General features: G+C 39.1%; 1 protein-coding gene across 6 annotated transcripts in view; it reads left to right on the forward strand.

Annotated features, from left to right (window-relative positions):
- Nucleotides 1-12,600, forward strand: part of ANAPC10 (anaphase promoting complex subunit 10) — a 118,012-nt gene that overhangs the window by 24,551 nt on the left and 80,861 nt on the right. Inside the window, exons 5-6 of one of the 6 annotated variants that reach the window (XR_005819177.1) lie at nt 2,243-2,374; nt 3,286-3,498. The exons of 4 other annotated variants lie outside the window; for them this stretch is intronic. The gene's annotated coding sequence lies outside the window, so the exon portion shown is untranslated. Of the gene's footprint in view, nt 1-2,242; nt 2,375-3,285; nt 3,499-12,600 lie in introns of those variants that run through there. One more of the 6 variants, XR_005819176.1, reaches the window with a different exon arrangement.

A 12,600-nucleotide genomic window follows, 5' to 3' on the forward strand; every position in this document is an offset into this window, starting at 1 on the left:
GTGCTTCAGCATTCTGTGGGGTGCAAAGTATAAAGTGTAGTCAGTAGGATATCTCTTCTAAGTTATTCAGATTGATTTGATATAGGATTAATTCAGTGTGACTAGTTTTCAGACACTTAGAGCTTTATTATCATTTCATAATTTGATTTTTTTCAAATACTTTCTTTGTATAATTTAACTGTGGCTATGTCTAGACATATTTCCTGGGTATGGCTAAACAATTTTGAAGGTAAAGTATGAGCTGATTTTTTTTGCACTTTCACACAAACAAAATATGATTCCTTTATATATGGAAATGGAAACTGCAGACATGGGATGTACAGCTTTTCAAACCTCTGCACCTTTGCAAGAGTAGTTATTTCCCAGTAGTATTTTCAGTCATCTTACCTTCCATTTGTAATGGATTTGTGCAGTGCATTCTTGCAGTCCATTTATATTGTTTTCTCCTTGTGTTATTTGGTAGAACTAAAGTTTCAGACTACCCAGCAGTTCTGGTTTGGAAAAATTGATAGGACCTCTTCCTTTATGCTCTTCTGTCCCCTGGTTTCTCATAAAAACCTTAATTTTGTCTGCCTTTTAAGGTAATCTTTTATATGGCTATCTTTTTTAATGTGTAACTATTGTAGAAGTTTCTTTTAAAATGCTTGTTTTTGTTTGATGCTTACAGGAAACTCTGCATATTTTATTCTTTCTTAGAGGGTTCTGTGGCGTTCTGTTACTCCTCATGGAAGGCAGCTGCTGATATTAATCACCTTCTTGTTCTATTCACCAGTCAGCAGTCTCATTTGTAGTGTAAATTCACCTGAATTTCAGGGTGTTTTTTAGTATATTTGCTGTCTAGTCCTTTGCTGTAATATATTCCACTGCTCTTGTTCAGTGTTTTCTGTCCTCTATATATTTGTCTGCTCTTTCATTTTCTGCTATGCTATTTCCTGGTTTCCCCTACCTCCTTTCAGAAGATGGTTGAAGTGCTATTATCTTCCCTGAGAGCAGCCTGTCATCCTGAAACAGTAGGAGATGATGTCCCTATTTTGGATGATTGCTACACTGGAGAGTGACTAAAGCTTTTAGATCATACTACAGTAATTGGAGAAGTCATGATGTGTGTGTGTGTGTGTGTGTGGTTTTTTTTTTTTTTTTTTTTTTTGGGGGGGGTGGACGGACCTCAAATTCATGACAAATATAAGAATCTTATTTAAAGGAGTAGTAATATATCCTCTTAGCTAACTGATAACTGTCTATTTTCTTTGTTCTGGAAACCTTAGCTCCATACTTAACCAGATGTTTTTTGGTAGTTTTGTCACAAATGGGGCTATGACTTCAAAGTTTGCATGCAGAAAGTGTAGTTCATCAGAATGAATTTGGGAAAATGTACAGGGTTTTTTGTTCTTGTTTTTTGGGGGGGACTGGAAGGGAGAGTTGCGTGTGGAAAGTGGTCTCTTTTTTCTTTCTGTATTCTGATTGGGTAAAAGTTTTCAAAGGAAACTAGAAGCGTTTTCAAAGAAACTCTTCTAGGAATCACATTTGCCATGTTTATGCAATAGTTTTCTCAGTTTTTGCAGTGATTGATCCTTTAAACAACTGTCAGAGAATCTCTGAGTTCTGCATCATCACACAGCGTGCCAAAAATACGATTGTCATATCATCTGGTTCTAGTGTGCTGGGTACCTGCTTACTAGGATACTTAACTGTTACCTTGTTAGTTTCAGCTCTTCTTTAGTTACTTGTCTGTAAAATGAAAAAATGTTGCAGTGAAATAATCTTTTAGGGCTGTCCTAAAAGGTACAAAATGTTTGATTTTACTAAATGTTTGATTTGCAGCCCTTTCTAGAAGTGCCGAGCAGGCTGTATATTTTCTATTATTTTTTGCATTTTTTGTATATGGTTTCCTGCCTCCCATCCGCATCTTTCATACTCTGAGCTACTGATAATTTTAGTTGGATAGTACCCTGTTTAAAAATAAAATAAAATTTCCCTGTTCTCTCTCTCAGAATGCTGGAATTCTAGAAAGTTTAAAGACTTGCAGCAACCATAGCTTTTCCAATCATTCATTTTTACAACCAGACTGTTCAGGTGCAGTCTGTTCCAGTATGTCTGCAGCTTAGACTTCAAACAACTTAGGTACCAGAAGTAGGCAAACTGAAGCAGAAAGTTTGTTTTGGGCTGCGTTACCTATTTTTTACACTGTCAGCCTAGTGCTCTAGAGCACAAGCTCAAGAATTTTTTGTTGCTTTTTTTTCAGCTTCAGCATATTATCTGCCAAGCTCAAGGGAACTAACTGAGATTCACATTGGAGCCAAGTCACTGTAGGTCTGAAGGATCTTCTCTGGTACCAAGAGTCTTCTCAAAGTTTAATAGCAGTGCACCTGCAAAGGTATGGCATTCCTGTCTACTGTGGCACAGCTGGTAAATGAGAAGTAGGTCTCAGCAGGAGAATGCTAATGAGCTCAGGATATGCTTGTTCTCTCCTTTCTACACTCTTGATTGATCCATAAATGAATTTTGAAGAACATTTTTTGTTAAACAAGAGACCTGAAATGAGTTGTTGTGACTGATTTCAGTTAGAGACAGGGTTCTGGCTAGAGCAAAGGGTGAAAGAGGGAAATCTGTTTGAGCTGAAACCATACTATCCTTAGATGGCTTGCTCTGGAGTTTTAAGCTTTACATACAAATCTCTATGCTAGGCTGTGTTGTCACTGTTTTTCCTGATTTGATCGCTTTGCTTTCCAAAGGGACATGGAGAAGGCTTTAATATTTTCTTAGGTTCCAATGGACAGGATGATTACCACATAAAACATGTGAAATGAGGCAGTTTTTCTCTAATGAAAACTGATTTATGGATGTATCACATATAAGCTCTATGATGGAAAAGTTCAAGTAACCTTGGTCAATGAAAAATAGGAATTTGAAGATGCTGAACGTGAGAGCAAACTGTCCAAACCTATTTAAGATTTTTGCTCTTCTTTGAAACTGTATATAAATCTTGAGACACGTCCCATCTCTTTTTTAAAGAATTGGGAGCTGCCTAACCATCATCCCTCATAGACCATAAAAAAATAAAACTAAAAACTTGTGTATATGGCACAACAAATTTGAAAAGTGTTCCTTTCTTTCCAGAGAGACTTTCATAGAAAGAAATATGACAAATTCCTAACGGTCACTGCAGACATATTTTCTAGAGTCAAGAATTGTTTTCAGATAAATTATAGAGGATGAAATATTCAGAGATTGCCTGGTTTTGTTTGCTTTTTGTTTCCTTTTGCTTGCTCTTTTTCTGCCACCCAGAGTTAGGCAGAAAATCATTTCTGAAATGAAAATTGAGTAAGATAGTTTGGGCTGACAAATCCATTGTATCTATGCATTTGGCAAACAACTCATTTCTCAGGCTGCATGCACCTTGAATGTGCCATTGTGCTGTAAGTGCTGTAAGCAGGTGCAGTACTGTGAGTCCGAGGGCTGGGGCAGGGACTGGGGAAGTACCACAGACGGGCTCCTCCAAATGCCTGTCAGCACAGTCCAGGGTCACCTGTGGGACTGCCCTGACGTGGCTCCATCTGTCAGGAGTTTTTCATGTGGGCAGTTCAGCATGATCTTAAGTCTTGCAGACGTCAGCACTTATGATTATCACTTGATACTTATAAAACGACTGCTTTTATTGTGATTCCATGTCATAAGTGTTGGAGATCCCAGATCACGTGTAACATCTCCCATTTGACAGTAGACTTATGGACATACTCACCAGGCAGTCCAGGAGCATGTCTTACTGGACTGTCTGGTGAGTATGTCCTGAAGCATGTCTTACATGCTCCTCATCTAGTGCCAGAAGACTTCAAAGATGGAAACTGCAAAGACAATGACCGTAAAAACCTAACTTTTTCCTGTTTAACGTTTCATGGACTAAGATTCAATATGCTATTCTTCATGTTGTAGTATTGAAATTCTCTGAATCAATGAAGTACATCTGGAAAGAGATTGCATTGTTTTATAGGTAGAATCAAATTATTTGAACTGTTCCCTAAACCCACCCATCCTGTGTGGGGAAATCTGAAACATCAGGGCACTCTGTTGTGAAGAATATCAAAATGCACTTGTCAGTGAAACAATTTCACAAGTTGGCTAGTGAATCACTTCTGCTAAATGAAAACTTAGATTGCATTATAACTCAGTTCACGTTATCTGCTTAACTCAAACATTCCAGTTTGTGATCTACAAGGGGGCAATGTGATATAACTCACTGACACTGTCCAGCATGTGTTGTGCTTCTGTAATCTGAATATGATATCCAGAGAGGCAGTACAAGAATCTGTTTGAGCATCATAGCTGCTAATTCTTGCCTACCATGTAGATGGAGTATGGCATGCTGGTTACCCATGCTGGGAACCTATTGATGTGTTTTTGTAGAGTACCTATTTTCTTACAGTAACTGATTCTTGGAAGTGTTGTAGTTGGGCTACTGTGATTAACCCCCCATTGGTCTTGGAAATGCTAGGAATTTAGGTGTTAAACTGTAAGGAAATGAGAATGGATCAAGACTTTTTTTTTGTAGGGAAGGCAGTATAGGACTTGTACATGACACTGACAATATACTGGTTTTGAGGATTTCTATTTCTTCAAATATATTTTTGTGTCCTTGAGATGATGCAAAAAGGGAATACCCATAGGCAATTCCATATCACAGTTTCCTGTTGGATAGCCATGGCAGACATGTACTGATGCTCAGGTTAGTAGTAATGGCAATGGGTATTGTAGTGGGGGGCATGGTTCCAATAAATTTGGGATCAAGTTTCAAACATGTTTGTCGTTCCTGATAAAATGCAAAAAAACAATAACAAAACCTGATCTCTGAAGATTATCCATCCATCTAGTTGGATTTCTCATGTGTAAAAAGTACTTAAAATTTTCAGTGATATCTGTGTAAGTGTTACGTTTTTAGTTCCAGACATCACACTAGATGAAACTTGATGTTTTTATCCCATTTACTAAGTATTGTTTAAAAAATAAAAACAGTTGTATAGGGCTTGAATCCTTTTGTACCTCTGTCTGTTGCTCTTTTACAACTTGTATAGTGTTTGTCTTTTACTAGATCACTGTAAAAGATCTTCAAGAAGGTGGTGAGCTGCTTTTGCTTGACTCATTAAAGCAGCAGTGCCACTTTACAGTGTTTCTAAAGAATATTTAATTTTCACAAGACTTCTTACCACTTCATTCAACAGTTTAGAAATGATTGAAAGGAAGAGTGACTGGACATTTATGCACTGTCACAAGCTGTTTAATTGCATAAACTGAATTGGAACACTTGATGGATTTCATCATTTATACGGGTACAAATAATTTTGAGAGAAACTCAACAAGATGTGTTGAAAACTGATCTGTACAAAATGACATCAAATTTAATGTACTTCTGAAAATGTGGCCTTGTATTTTGGCATTTTTCATAGTGTTTTTCTGTTATTTTACTGAGCTGATTGAGTGTCCTTCTAGTAAATTTTTCAGGGTCTCTGGTCTAGTGGACTTCTGTAGTACTACTAGGCTTAGGCACATATTTTGTGACATGTTTATTGTTTTATTGCTATTTGTATTTCAATCAGGTACAATTCTTTACTACCTGGGCATTGGTTAACTTTGACTGTTTTAATCTGGAGTAGAATAGTCTAAAGAAAGAAGTTCTCTAATTTTTTTTTTTGCAAGGGTCTTTGACCTTTGTTTTTCAGCCTCCTCAGTCTTCCTAAAAGTTTCTTTCAGCTCGTTTGAACAAAAAGATTATATATGATATGAGTCTTAAATATTTGCATGTAGCACTGCCTAATATGGCTTATTCTACAGCTAGTCTCCTGTCTGCCTAAATTACAGTTGAATCTTCTTGAGGGGTGGGGTGTGCTCCTCTAGACTCTTCAGGAACTACTGTTGGGAAGAATGGAAAACTTCTGCCTAATGGACTGAAGTTAGATTTCTTGACCGTTTAAGGAGGTGACTGATTAAGACCACAGAGCCACCTCCTTAGGTGGTCGTTGCTTCGTTAGAGCAAAGAAGTGTGCTTTTTCACAGTGGGTTCTTTGAGCATGTTTCTGTGATTCTTGTTAAGCTGCTAATGTGGTGTCCCTCCTTTGACTCACTTGGAACTTGCGAAGTTTCTTTTGGATGTGCTTCATTTTTCTGTTGGAACTGGTGCATCACTGCTATTAACTGGTTCTCTTCCTTCCTAAGTGAAGTGATGGCTGAAGCCCAAGCTCTGCTACTTCCAGTGTTGACAGTTCGAATACTGGAATTATGCATAGGTCTACTGATTGTGAATTTTGATAGCTGTGTGGTAGGGCATGACAGTTATGGAAAGAAAATTTTTGTAAACTGGACCAGCCTTCTTTCTTGCTAGTTGTTGTGGAAACATATTTGGATAGCTGGGAGAAAAATAAGTAAGCTAAGCAGGGAAAAGGCTTTCACGTATTTAATTACACAACTTGGAGAAAGTCTTTGTATTGATAAATGCTTCAGTTATGAAAACAGCATTTATTTTATTAAAATTTTCCTCTGCTTGGAAGAATACATTATTGAGAACACCTGCTTTGAAAAGGTCTTTTTTTAATATAACTCTATGGTAAGAACTAATTAAGCATGTAGAAAGGCAAACTTAGAATTATCATAGAATCATAGAATATGCTGAGTTGGAAGGGACCCATAAGGATCATCAAGTCCAACTCCTGGCACCGCACAGGTCTGCCCAAAAGTTTAGACCATGTGACTAAGTGCACAGCCCAATCTCTTCTTAAATTCAGACAGGCTTGGTGCAGTGACTACTTCCCTGGGGAGCCTGTTCCAGTGTGCGACCACCCTCTCGGTGAAGAACCTCTTCCTGATGTCCAGCCTAAACTTCCCCTGCCTCAGCTTAACACCGTTCCCGCGGGTCCTGTCACTGGTGATAACAGAGAATCGGTCACCTGCCTCTCCACTCCCCCTCGCGAGGAAGTTGTAGACTGCGATGAGGTCCCCCCTCAGCCTCCTCTTCTCCAGGCTGAACAGGCCAAGTGACCTCAGCCGCTCCTCATATGTCTTCCCCTCTAGGCCCTTCACCATCTTCGTCGCCCTCCTCTGGACACTCTCCAACAGTTTAATGTCCTTTTTGTACTGTGGTGCCCAGAACTGCACACAGTACTCGAGGCCGCACCAGCGCAGAGTAGAGCGGGACAATCACTTCCCTCGACCGACTAGCAATGCCGTGCTTGATGCATCCCAGGGTACGGTTGGCCCTCCTGGCTGCCAGGGCACACTGCTGGCTCATATTCAACTTGCTGTCAACCACAACCCCCAGATCCCTCTCTGCAGGGTTGCTCTCCAGCATCTCATTGCCCAGTCTGTATGTATAGCCAGGGTTGCCCCGTCCCAGGTGCAGGACCCGGCACTTGCTTTTGTTAAACTTCATGTGGTTGGTGATCATCCAGATCTCTCTGCAAGGCCTTTCCACCCTCATCAGAGTCCACAACTCCTCCAGGTTTGGTGTCGTTGGCAAACTTGCTCAAAACACCTAGTCCTACATCCAAATCATTTATAAAAACATTGAAGAGGACTGGCCCTAAAATGGAGCCTTGAGGGGACCCCACTAGTGACCATCCGCCAGCCAGATGTGGCCCCATTTACCACAACCCTTTGAGCCTTGCCTGTCAGCCAATTGTTCACCCATCGCATGATGTTTTTATTTAGCTGAATGCTGGACGCTTTGTCCAGTAGGATCCTATGGGAAACCGTGTCAAAAGCTTTGCTGAAGTCCAGAAGATCACATCAGCTGGTTTCCCTTGATTGACTAGATGGGTGGTCTTATCATAAAAAGAAATCAAATTTGTTAGGCAGGACCTACCCCTCATGAACCCATGTTGGCTGGGACCAATGACTGCATTGTGCCCCAGGTGCGCTTCAATAACTTCAAGGATCATCGTCTCAATAATTTTACCAGACACTGATGTGAGACTGACAGGCCTGTAATTGCTAGGGTCTTCTTTCTTACCCTTCTTGAAAATTGGCACAACATTTGCCAGCTTCCAGTCTACCGGGACCTCTCCAGATTCCCGAGATCGTTGAAAAATAATTGAGAGAGGTCCCCCAATATGAAGAGTTTAGCCATTTCTTTTAATTTCAAAGGTGGCAAGTCACTCAAATAAAAAGAGGTGGCTTTGACAGTCTTACAAGAAAAGTAGAAAGACCAAAATCAAGTGCTGCTTGTTTTCACAGCCTGTTTTATAGGCAGTCACAGGAAATACGTGTTGCCATTTGTATGTAGTAGTACAGATGATCAAGTGGAAATGTGATCAAGTACAAACATCTTGAGAATTATAATGTACCTTGCTAAAGCCGTGATGGCAGTAGTAATTCTCTGCTTCGTCAGGAAAAATAATTTTTCCAGCAGAGGTAGAAAACGGAAACTGCTGCTTCTTCCTGTATATGCACCGAGGAGGTCATCCTCCTGATATCTGGGAGCCCTGTCTAGCATATGCTCTGGGCTATGTTTGTAATGACCCTGAATATGAAACTACTTATAATGGTTTTATCCTTTCTATATCTTTGTAGGGCAGCAAAAATCCTGCATTGTTTGAATGGGTGTTAGCTACTGTAAATATAACAAACAACTTCGGTATTATAAGCTTAGTAGAAGTAGCAGTTTGAGTTACATACCACTTTCAAGAGACCACAGGATTTAAACAGAATATCACTGAATATAGGAAAGAGGTCAATGTTCAATTTAAGAAGGATTAAGTACAATAGAAAAATTTGTTTGGATAAATCACTTTCTAAGAAACAACAGTGTGGTGCTCAGGTGTGAAAATAATTCATGGGCAGACTTCTTGCAGAGTATTTATGTACATTCTGGGGCTCTAGCCCTCTAAAGTGGATACCCTGTAGGAGATGAATTAATTTGAATATGACACCAGACTGGTCCCAAAAAAACTACTGTATGGGAAAGATTGGGGAATGATGTAAGAAGGTCTTAACCACCTTTTATTTGTATATACTCTTTTAGGCAGGTAGCTGCAGAGAGGTCATAAAGGAGTTACTGTACTCAAAATATCCCTGTCTAAGAAGGCAAGTTTATCCAGGCCCTGTCCCACTTTAATGACCACATGAAATTAGTGGCTTTGTGTATCAGGAAAGACTAACCAATTTGTACTAGTCTGAAATAATTGCCTCAAGAAACAGTAAAACTGTTTGTGTTTTGAAATATGCTGTGTGAGGTAAAGGTTGTAGCATGATGATGTAATTCTTTAGTTAACAGTAGCTGCCAAGATTACGTTGCGTTGTGTATCGGTTATCTTTAGGTGTTCTATGCTAGTTGTTTTCCTGATGTTTGGAAATAGCATGACTTGCTCATGATTCACTTGCTGTCAAGCAAATTTCTCTAATCTCAAAAACTGTAAGTTTCCTGGTCTAGCTGAGTTGTCCAACTTGAACTGTTCTTTGTGGACAGATAAGGAAAACGTAGTCTATGGTCCTTGTATCCGTCCCTGCTATTGTGCTGTTATTGGCCAACTGCAGTTGAAATTAACAACTGAATTGTGGGATTCAGCAATGAATTCAGCTTGTTTTTGTGAGCTTATGACTGGCTAGAGGAGTTCAGCTGCTGAGGAGAATGTTCCTTAGCTTCACAACCATCCTCAGCAGTGGTAGTAGATGGCTGACCAGGCAGGCAGCATGCTGCTGGCAGTCAGCATGCAGAGTTGTGAACCAACCATAGCTGGGCTTGTTTGCCCTCCTACCCAAAGAGTAGGTCCAGGGTAGATGACTGGGACAAATGTGCAGAAAACCATGTTTCACTAATTCTGGTGGGGATTTCTTGGGAGAGGTGTTGGGGGAGGGGAGGGGGTGTAGGATTGCTGTCTTTTTATTTTATTTTTTTACTTTTTTTTTTAGTAAGACTTTTTCCTGTCTACCTGTGTTGCTTTGTCGTGGTTGATTCAGGATGATTTCTTTCTATCTGCTGCCCATAGCCTATTAACACTGTTCTTGACTGTGACTTCTTTCTCTTTGAAGTGGTTAATGTAACTAGTTTTAATGCTATGTTGCTGGAAAGGTCTTGTAACTTCCTTATTAAATTTGAAGGAAGAAGTGTAGTAGTTGAATGATTTTGACTTCCTATCTATAAGGCCTGAAAAACCAGCATAGAACAAGTTTCTTATTAAAGTTTTGGTCTTGTATTTTATCATCTCTCTGAAGTGTAGTCTCAATTTGCTTTGGCCTTGATGTTTTGTGTGTGTGGAGTTTGCATCTTCTATGGTAGAGCATCCATTAGTGGCAGTAGTATCTTTGCCAAATGCGCATGGAGTTTTCTAGAACCTCTGGACTATACAAGAAAGCGAAGAAACAGGGTTATTAATTTGGTGATGGGGTTTTCCATTGACATTATTTCTACTTTGGCTTTCAAAATAACATATACTCCCACTTGAGTAATCCATACATAAAGCCATAGCACACAAAGGACAGGAAAATAAGAAAGGAATGGAGAGAAAATAAGAAAGGAATGGAGAGAAAGCAGGAGAAGAGATAGATAAGAGTATATAACAGCAGCAAAGGACAGGTGAGTGACTTTCCATTTCAATTTTTATCCATTTGTTTATTCCTTTATTTTGACTTTCACGCTCTGCTTGTTTACCAGTGGTCACAAAATTTATCATATTAGAAATGAATTTAAAACAGCAAACTTTTAGCATATCATATATAGGATTAGCTTAGAGCTGCAGGAACTGTCCAGAGCTACTAATATTTAACTCTCATTGATTCTTTACTTTGTTTAATTATTTGATCTTTTCTGATAAGACAAACTTCGTTTTTAATTTCGCTTAGGTAATTAGTAACATAGCTGATATTTAAAACTTTTCCTGGAGGACCAGGTAATGGTGACTGATTCTTAATAAATGACCTACATAGGAGGAAAAAATACAGGAAAAACTTAAATCCATTTTGAGGAAATGTCACATTTTCTTTAGAGTTAGCATGGAACATCTATACGCAGTGTTTAGTGTTTTTAAAGAATAGGGTTTGAAGCAAAGTCAGCTGAAATGGCTTTAAAGTATAGTATTTACTGTAGGTAGAATCGCTAATGGCAACCTGTACTTAAGGTTGTGTGACCCTTTCTATTTTAAGACTTAACTCTTAGTTACTTTAAAACTTTTGCCAAAGTTCAGTTCAGACTGATTTTTTCATGCCAGATGTCTGCTTTGGGTTGATTTTTTTTTTGAAAGTTAGAGCCAAAGGAGCTCTGTTCCAAGAATAAGGCTAGTGAAAAGTATGTTATTTTGCTTGTGTGAGAATATTCTGGTGTCCTTCTTTGATGCTCCAGTGCCCCCAAGCTCTGAAGCAAGGATTTGAAATTTGGCAAGAGTTCAGCCTTTGTGTTGAGGATGTGCCTTTTGCCTCCCTGTAAAAATCCACCCAAATTTCCAGACCAGTTTACAAGGCTTTGAAAGATTGCCATTTGCATGGGCTTAATAGGAATTTCTTAAAACTTCACAGTAAGTTTCCTTTAGATTCTGTTCGCACTGGGAATGCTCCAGGCAGAACTGAGCTGCATATTTCATCCCATTTCTGCTACAAATTGTAGTGGCTGGATCTGGGTGCTGACGTTGAACTAAGAGTGGGCAGCATTTTGTCTTGTACTACTACTGCCTATTCCCATGTCCTATTCCTTCTTTAAAATGATGGACCTGGGCTCTCTGAAAAAGAAATCTCACTTGTCTGAAAGAGTATGACAGTTATGGAAGAGAATAGAGTTTAGGAGTGCTTGCGTGTCTCGTTTGTAGCATTCTTCTGGTTACACAAAATGTGTGCATCACTGGCAAAATATTACTTCATTTTCTGGTGGATGTTCAGATAATAGTTATTGTAGTTAAACTTCAGTAGTTGAATGAACTATGAGTACTAGTTGCTGAGCTATGGAGGCATCGATTAAAAACAAGTAAATGAGAAACAACAAACAACAATAAAAAAGTTATAGTACAGGAATGTTAGATTACGAAATCAAGAGCTCACTTTTTTTTTCAAACGTCTACATCTAACTCCAGACCTCTTGCTCTATTGTAGTGTGCCCTACAATCTCATTCAAGAGTCTCATATATCTCTTCCAAGAGACAATTATTGGATTAGAGTGGGGTCTATTTTGAGGATGAGTTCAGGATTTCTGCAATAAAGGCTTGTGTATTCAACTGTTACACAAGTTGGAACATGTGGAGTAAGTGAAGCAGAGGAGAGTTAAGGAATGAAATAATTCTCAGCCACAAAGACTTCTTTTGAATACTGCTCAAAGAATTGTGTGCAATCTGTGCTTAGTCATGGTCTCTTTTACATAGTACACTCAAATAACCGTGTTCCTAGGTGGCTACTCATATATCGTGTGTTCCAGTGGCTGATTTGAGAGCATTATTAACTTGCAGAAATGTGAACACTTAACAGCTGCAAGTGGATTCTGTGGGAGCTAAACTTCATGTAAAATACTGTATGTTACTAAGGTCAGGAAAAATCAGCTCCAAAGTGTGCCAAATTTGACATCTGAAACTAGGGGATATTATAATCTAAGGAACTTAATGTCTCAGTTGACTGCTTTACAGATGTAGAGGCTACTAGTCC

This window comes from Cygnus olor, chromosome 4 (assembly GCF_009769625.2).
Source record: "Cygnus olor isolate bCygOlo1 chromosome 4, bCygOlo1.pri.v2, whole genome shotgun sequence".
Taxonomy (NCBI): Eukaryota; Metazoa; Chordata; class Aves; order Anseriformes; family Anatidae; genus Cygnus; species Cygnus olor.